Source organism: Eutrema salsugineum, unplaced genomic scaffold, assembly GCF_000478725.1.
Source record: "Eutrema salsugineum unplaced genomic scaffold, Eutsalg1_0 scaffold_4, whole genome shotgun sequence".
In the NCBI taxonomy this organism is placed as follows: Eukaryota; Viridiplantae; Streptophyta; class Magnoliopsida; order Brassicales; family Brassicaceae; genus Eutrema; species Eutrema salsugineum.
The window spans coordinates 7,317,631-7,323,508 of NW_006256686.1; the positions used below are offsets into that span (position 1 = coordinate 7,317,631).

General features: G+C 41.6%; 1 non-coding gene across 1 annotated transcript; it reads left to right on the forward strand.

The window, feature by feature from the left end:
• The first annotated feature begins 4,853 nt into the window (after positions 1-4,853).
• LOC112084804 lies at positions 4,854-4,960 on the forward strand. Its single transcript, XR_002898464.1, has one exon. It is a non-coding gene; the product is annotated as a small nucleolar RNA R71 (small nucleolar RNA).
• Positions 4,961-5,878: the final 918 nt, after the last annotated feature.

Genomic DNA, 5,878 nt, shown 5'->3' on the forward strand with positions numbered 1-5,878 from the left:
TTGTCGCGGTCACAACACTCCCGACCGCGGCAATCAATCTCCGAGTTAAAGCCCACTTATCTGAAGCCCAAAGTCATTCTCAGCCTCAATTCCGGAACCATAGAGACCATGGAGTATTGGAGACTATAAATACATGTCATTTAGGTCGTTTTTAGACACCACCCTTCATACTTTACAGAAACCCTTTTCCTTTAGCCGTTTTTATGAGATTTTTGTAGAAGATTGTTCAAGTCCGAGTTCTTCAATAGAGAAGCTTTCTTTATCTCTTTTCTTTACTGTTTTTCATTACTTTTATTAAAACCAATGATGATGTCGAACTCAGCCATGTCTGAGTAGATCCCGAGTTGGGCTTAGGGTTCCCGAAAGGGGCTCTCATAATCGATTAAGACATCTAGGTTTATAGATCTGAGATTTCGACCTGTTCTCTGTTTATTCTTGTTTTTATTGCATGTATGCTTAATTGATCACCTAGTATCTGATCTAGATAGTTAGTGCTGCGAAAGTTTTCATTAAGTATCAGCCCTAGAATGAAACAGGCGATTTTTCCGTAGGAGTGGAAACCTACCTGCGGCGAGATCGTGAGTATTGACGAGTCTTGTGCAGCTCTTGCGTTCTCTCCCTTCCAGGGCCAGAGTGGAAACCTACTGGTCAGGGTTGCGAGAAACAGTTGGTTATGATCACGACAGTGACGTAGTCATACCGCCGTACTCTAGCTCTAGAACCCATATATCGTTATCTGTCAATCCCACTCTATCTACCCTAGTGTTAAAACCGATTATGATCCCTTAGAGTTCCCAAAAGCTCAGCGTTTTTAGCCATAGTTTACAATTCCATCGATTTTTACTTGCTTTCTTAGACCTGCATTTCAATTTCCTTAGTTCATTATTTACTTGCTTTATTTACCTTTCATGCGATATTTTACTTGCCTTATTAGTCTTTCATTCGATATTTGCTTATTCTAATTGCATTTCATTCGATTTTGTTTACTTGCTTTTTAGGATAAATCTATTTGCTTTATTTTGCTTTAGTTTAATTCTAGAAAAACAACCAAACTTTAAAACCAATTTAGTCTAGACATAAAGTTAAAAACCGTAGAAGAATACCAGGCACACAAATCTCTGTGGATTTGATCCCTAAATACTACAACTGATTAGCTGTGCACTTGCGGCTTTCATTTGTTTTGTTAAGGGTAAAACTTGTTCCCTCACGTAGTTGACACTCAACACCGCATCAGGTATCCACAGTTTTCAGTCACTTTCTTCTTGACATAGATTCATGGTCTTCTTCCTCAGGTTCTCTCCAAACTCCCCCAGACTTAGATTTTTGTAAATCTTTCGAAACAATAGCTCCTTAAACGAATAGTGGTTGCTCATTGCCCCCACAAATTTCGACAATCTAAGACTCATTAGGCTTTTTGTCCCCTTTTTTCCTTTTCACGTTTTTTTTTTTTTTAAAGATAAGGGAACACCTTTAGATATAGAGTCTTAGAGAGCACGAATTTAGCAGTTAATATCTGTCTTGTAAAGCTTTATTATGTTTCTGATACTCTTCCTTCCCAATTCCATTCAGTCTCCTTTGTAGTGACTGAAAACTACGTCGCTCCTCTTTTCTCCGACGTATTTGCACATATCTGCTGATATAAACTAAAGAGAAAATGCATAAGAACTGAAAACAAGGGTTTTGGGTTTAGGGTATGGTACCAGATAAAGATAAACTGGTCATCTAGGACGACAAATAGTGGTAAAAGTGATGGTAAAAGACGTCCTAGATGTGTATGTCGATGCCTGCCTAAAATCAATGATGAGAAAATTAGATATAATTATTAAGTCCAAATAGAATGAGCTAGTATGTCCTGTCAGAAAGAATCTCCATGAATAGAATTCCTCTGGTGGGAGTTCGTAGTGCAAGTACTCTAGCTACCGCCTAGTCTAGTGCTAACCACAAATGAGCTATCATGCATAGTGTAGAAGTGTGCAGGTCTAAATCATCATAGTTTTGCGTCAAACATTCCTGAAAAATACTTAATGTCGAATAGGTTACATATTAAAATTTAAAAAGTACTTGAAATTTAAAAGCAAAGCAAGAAAATGATTAGTAGGGATACACATCCTCCCCTAGACTTAAATCACACTGTCCCCAGTGTGAAAAAGTTGGTGAGAATATGGTGAATAAAAGCAAAATAAAATAAAATAAGATAAAAGAAAAGAAAATGATGATAGAACCGTGATGGTAGTGAAGTGCTGATCAATCACTCATCCTCCGAAGTGTCGTCTGCGAACTGGTGCTGCTCCTGTAAGAAGGTGACAACGCGCTCAAAGCGTCGTCCCTGTCTCTCAACTCTGCGCTCCAGATCGGAATGAGTGTGTGATGATGTAGATGATGAGGTGTGGCCAGTCGAAATAGATGGCTGAAAATGAGCACGGGCCGCAGCTGCATCACGCTTCGCCTTGGCCACTATGTATTGGCCAATGGTGAATGGTAGACGAGGTACAAATGGCAGAAAATCATCGGATACCGGAGTCCATCGTGGGCGTCCTCCGTTGCACAATCTCAGGATAGATGCTGAAGGTAAGCGGACTCGGTGCTCCTCGGTGCCAGTGCAATACTTGTAACCAAACCTGTCTGGATTGAAAGCGGCACGAGAGATAGTGTGATTGCGAGAGAGATAAAGTAGATCATACCAGACATCGGAAAGTGGATCATCAGATGAGAAATCGAATCCTACAGCCTGTAGTATCGCTGTAATAGCACTCTCGAAAGCTGGAGTGGCATCACCTCAACGACCAACGGCCGCGGTCAGGAGACGCGCGACCGCGGTGATTGAGGGCTCGCCGTGGTCACGTTCACAGTGCCGCGGTCGATGCACCCTTGGCCGCGGGTCGAACGGTCGCGACCGCGGCTCCTACTCCTGCGGCCTATTTTCCAATCTTCTCGTCTTTGCCGGGCCGAGCAACTAAAAACCTACCTTTTCTTCTTGGTTTTTCTAATTTTCTGATTTTTTTTTTTGTGTTTTTGTTTTATAAAATACCTAAAACTTAAAAGAAAAAGAAAGCATAAATTGTAAAAAGGAAAAGAAAACTAAAAGAAAGAGTACCTAAATAGGTTGCCTCCCATTAAGCGCTTTTGTTTTAAGTCGTTTAGCTCGACGTAAGCATTAGGAATCAGGCTGATTTAAATGGCACTCCACTTGATGTGCCCTTATTACTTCCGGTTGCTGGAGGTTTTACTTCTTCTCCTTGAGGAGAAGTCTTCTTACCTTTACTCTTCTTTCGGACTTTAATGTTGTTCAGAACCCTTTTTGTGTTTTCGATCAGCTCCTGGATTTGGTCCTCACTAGTTTCTGTTGCATCCGGTGGAATGATGATCTTGATCTTTGCAAAAGCTTTTGGCTTCTCCTTTTCTTTCTCTTTTGGCCTGTTTCCTTTGCTTGGAAATTCATCTAAGATAGTAGGATAGTACCTTTTTCTGTCCACATTGAGGAAAACAGCATGCCGGTTTGCGTGATCGATTATTGCTCCTACTGTAACTAGGAATGGTCTCCCAAAAATGAGTGGCCTCTCCTTGTCTTTATCATCTCCAGGACATGGAAATCTGCTGGAACAATCTTATCTCCCACTAGAACTTGTAGATCATGAATCGCCCCTTCAATATCTTTTTGAGATAAATCTCCAAAGATAACCTTAACCGTCGATGTCCTTAAGGTTTTTATGCCCAATTTTTCGGCAAATGTCTTAGACATGATGTTGACATTGGCTCCGGAATCGCACAAGCAGTCTGTAAACTTGATTCCTGAAATGAAACACTGGAAAACAAAACGTCCCGGATCATCGGCTTTGGTAAGCCTTTGAAATGGTGATCGTTCAGGTACCTTAAACGGTGGCTGCTTGGGATCGATATCCTTGTACAGTGGTACAAAGATTGGGGTTTCTTCTTTCTTTCCATCGGTTCCGGCCTCTTCTTCGGGCAATGTGGTTATGGCGTTGCAAAACTTCTTAGGGTTATCTTCAACTCTTCCTGGAAGAACTCCACTTTGCCTCTTCATAGAGTCGGCTGTTTGGGCGACTTGCACATCTAACTTTTTTACGTGCGAAGATAAAGATTCAAACTTACCATTCAGATCATTGTACATGCAGTCCACTTTCACGTTCACGTCTTTAGATGCTTTTTCGTTCGTCATAACGAGTTGTTGGATGGACTGTTCAAGTCTACCGACTTGTGAAGCTAGCTGGTTCGTCGTGACTCCCTGCTGTTGTACAAATTGATTATTAAAACCCGTACCTTGGTAGTTATATGGTTGTTGCGGTTGATATGGTACTATTCCCCCGAAGTTTCCACCTTGAAACTTGTTTTGGAAGGATTTTTGCTGAGGTGGGTAGTACTGATCTTGAGGATTCTCCACATTTGGATTGCGGTAAGAGAGATTGTTTTAATTTGCATTCCGGAAGTTGTTGTTGAAGTTGTTGTTGGGGCGATTTTGGTATGGCACCAGTGCTCCTACGTAGTTCACATCTTCTTCTTAAAATGCTTGATTAATGTGATCGATATCACTAGGTCCTTCATCTTCTGCGCCATTGTTGGTTTCGCAAGCATGGATTGGGCGATTGTTGCTCTTCAGAAGCTGGCTTACCATGTTCTTCAACTCGGTTATCTCCTTGTTGTCTGTTCCGGCTTGCTTCATCGATCGATCGTATTCAGGACAGTCATTGCTATTGGCTTGAGCCAAATTTTCGATGAGAGCTCTTCCTTGGGTTATCGTCTTTTGCCCAAAATCTCCGTTGCTAGCTGTATCAAGTGAAAGTTTGTATTTTGGTTGCAAACCTCGGTAAAATGTGCTCAGCAGGCTTGATCCATGAAATCCATGGTGAGGGCAATCACGTTCATATTCCTTAAAACGTTCCCAAGCTTCATAGAAAGATTCAGTTGGCCCTTGTTGAAAGGTTGAGATCTTCGTTCTCAAATTGTTCGACCTTGACTTAGTGTAGAAGTGGTTTAGGAAAGCAGTTCTACATTCTTCCCAATTAGTAATCGATCCTGCAGGCAAAGACTTCAACCAACAGTGAGCTTTATCTGCTAATGAAAAAGGGAACAACTTACACTTTAAATAGTCAGGTGGAACTTGGTTTGTTCTCATCATGCTGCAAATTTCTTCAAAATGCTCGATATGGTCCATTGGGTTCTCAGAAGGAACTCCATGGAACTGGTTTTGCTTCACCAATGAGATGATTTGAGGCTTGACTTCAAACTCATTCCGGTTTAGAAATGGTACTTGTATCGCAGATCGATTCTGAAAATTTTGAGTAGGTGCATCAAAATCAGCTATGCGATGGTTCCTGGCTTGTCTTCGGTGTTGATTTGCTGGCGGAATAGGGCGGTGAATGCGTTCATTTGGCTGCATTGCTGGGTGGTCACCATCGACTGCATTGATGGGTGGATCAAGGTCTTCACGTCCTTCTCTCTCTCGGTTCTGGTGGTTTCTTGGAAGAACCTCATCCTCCTCTCCATCTTGTCGAGCATGATCACCTTCTATGTGATCATTCTCTTCGTTTTTTCCATGTTCGGACCCTTCTTGGTCCATATTTAAATTTCGATTAATAGGATCTCCAGGCTGGTCGTCGTTGGCCATTCCTTGCGTTCGTCTAAGTCTTCGAAGTTCTCTTTCGTGTCTGTCTATCTCGTCTAGAATTGGAATGTCTCCTGCAGGTCTACGCCTGGTATTCATGCAATTCAGAGAAAAAAAAAAGAAGGGAAAGATAGTTCAGAAAAACTTTAAGAAAGAACTAGAGATCAGGTGTCTAGAACAGAAGTTAAAACAAGAAAAATAGCAAAAGGCAGCGAAACAAATCCCCGGCAACGGCGCCAAAAACTTGATGTGTCGTAT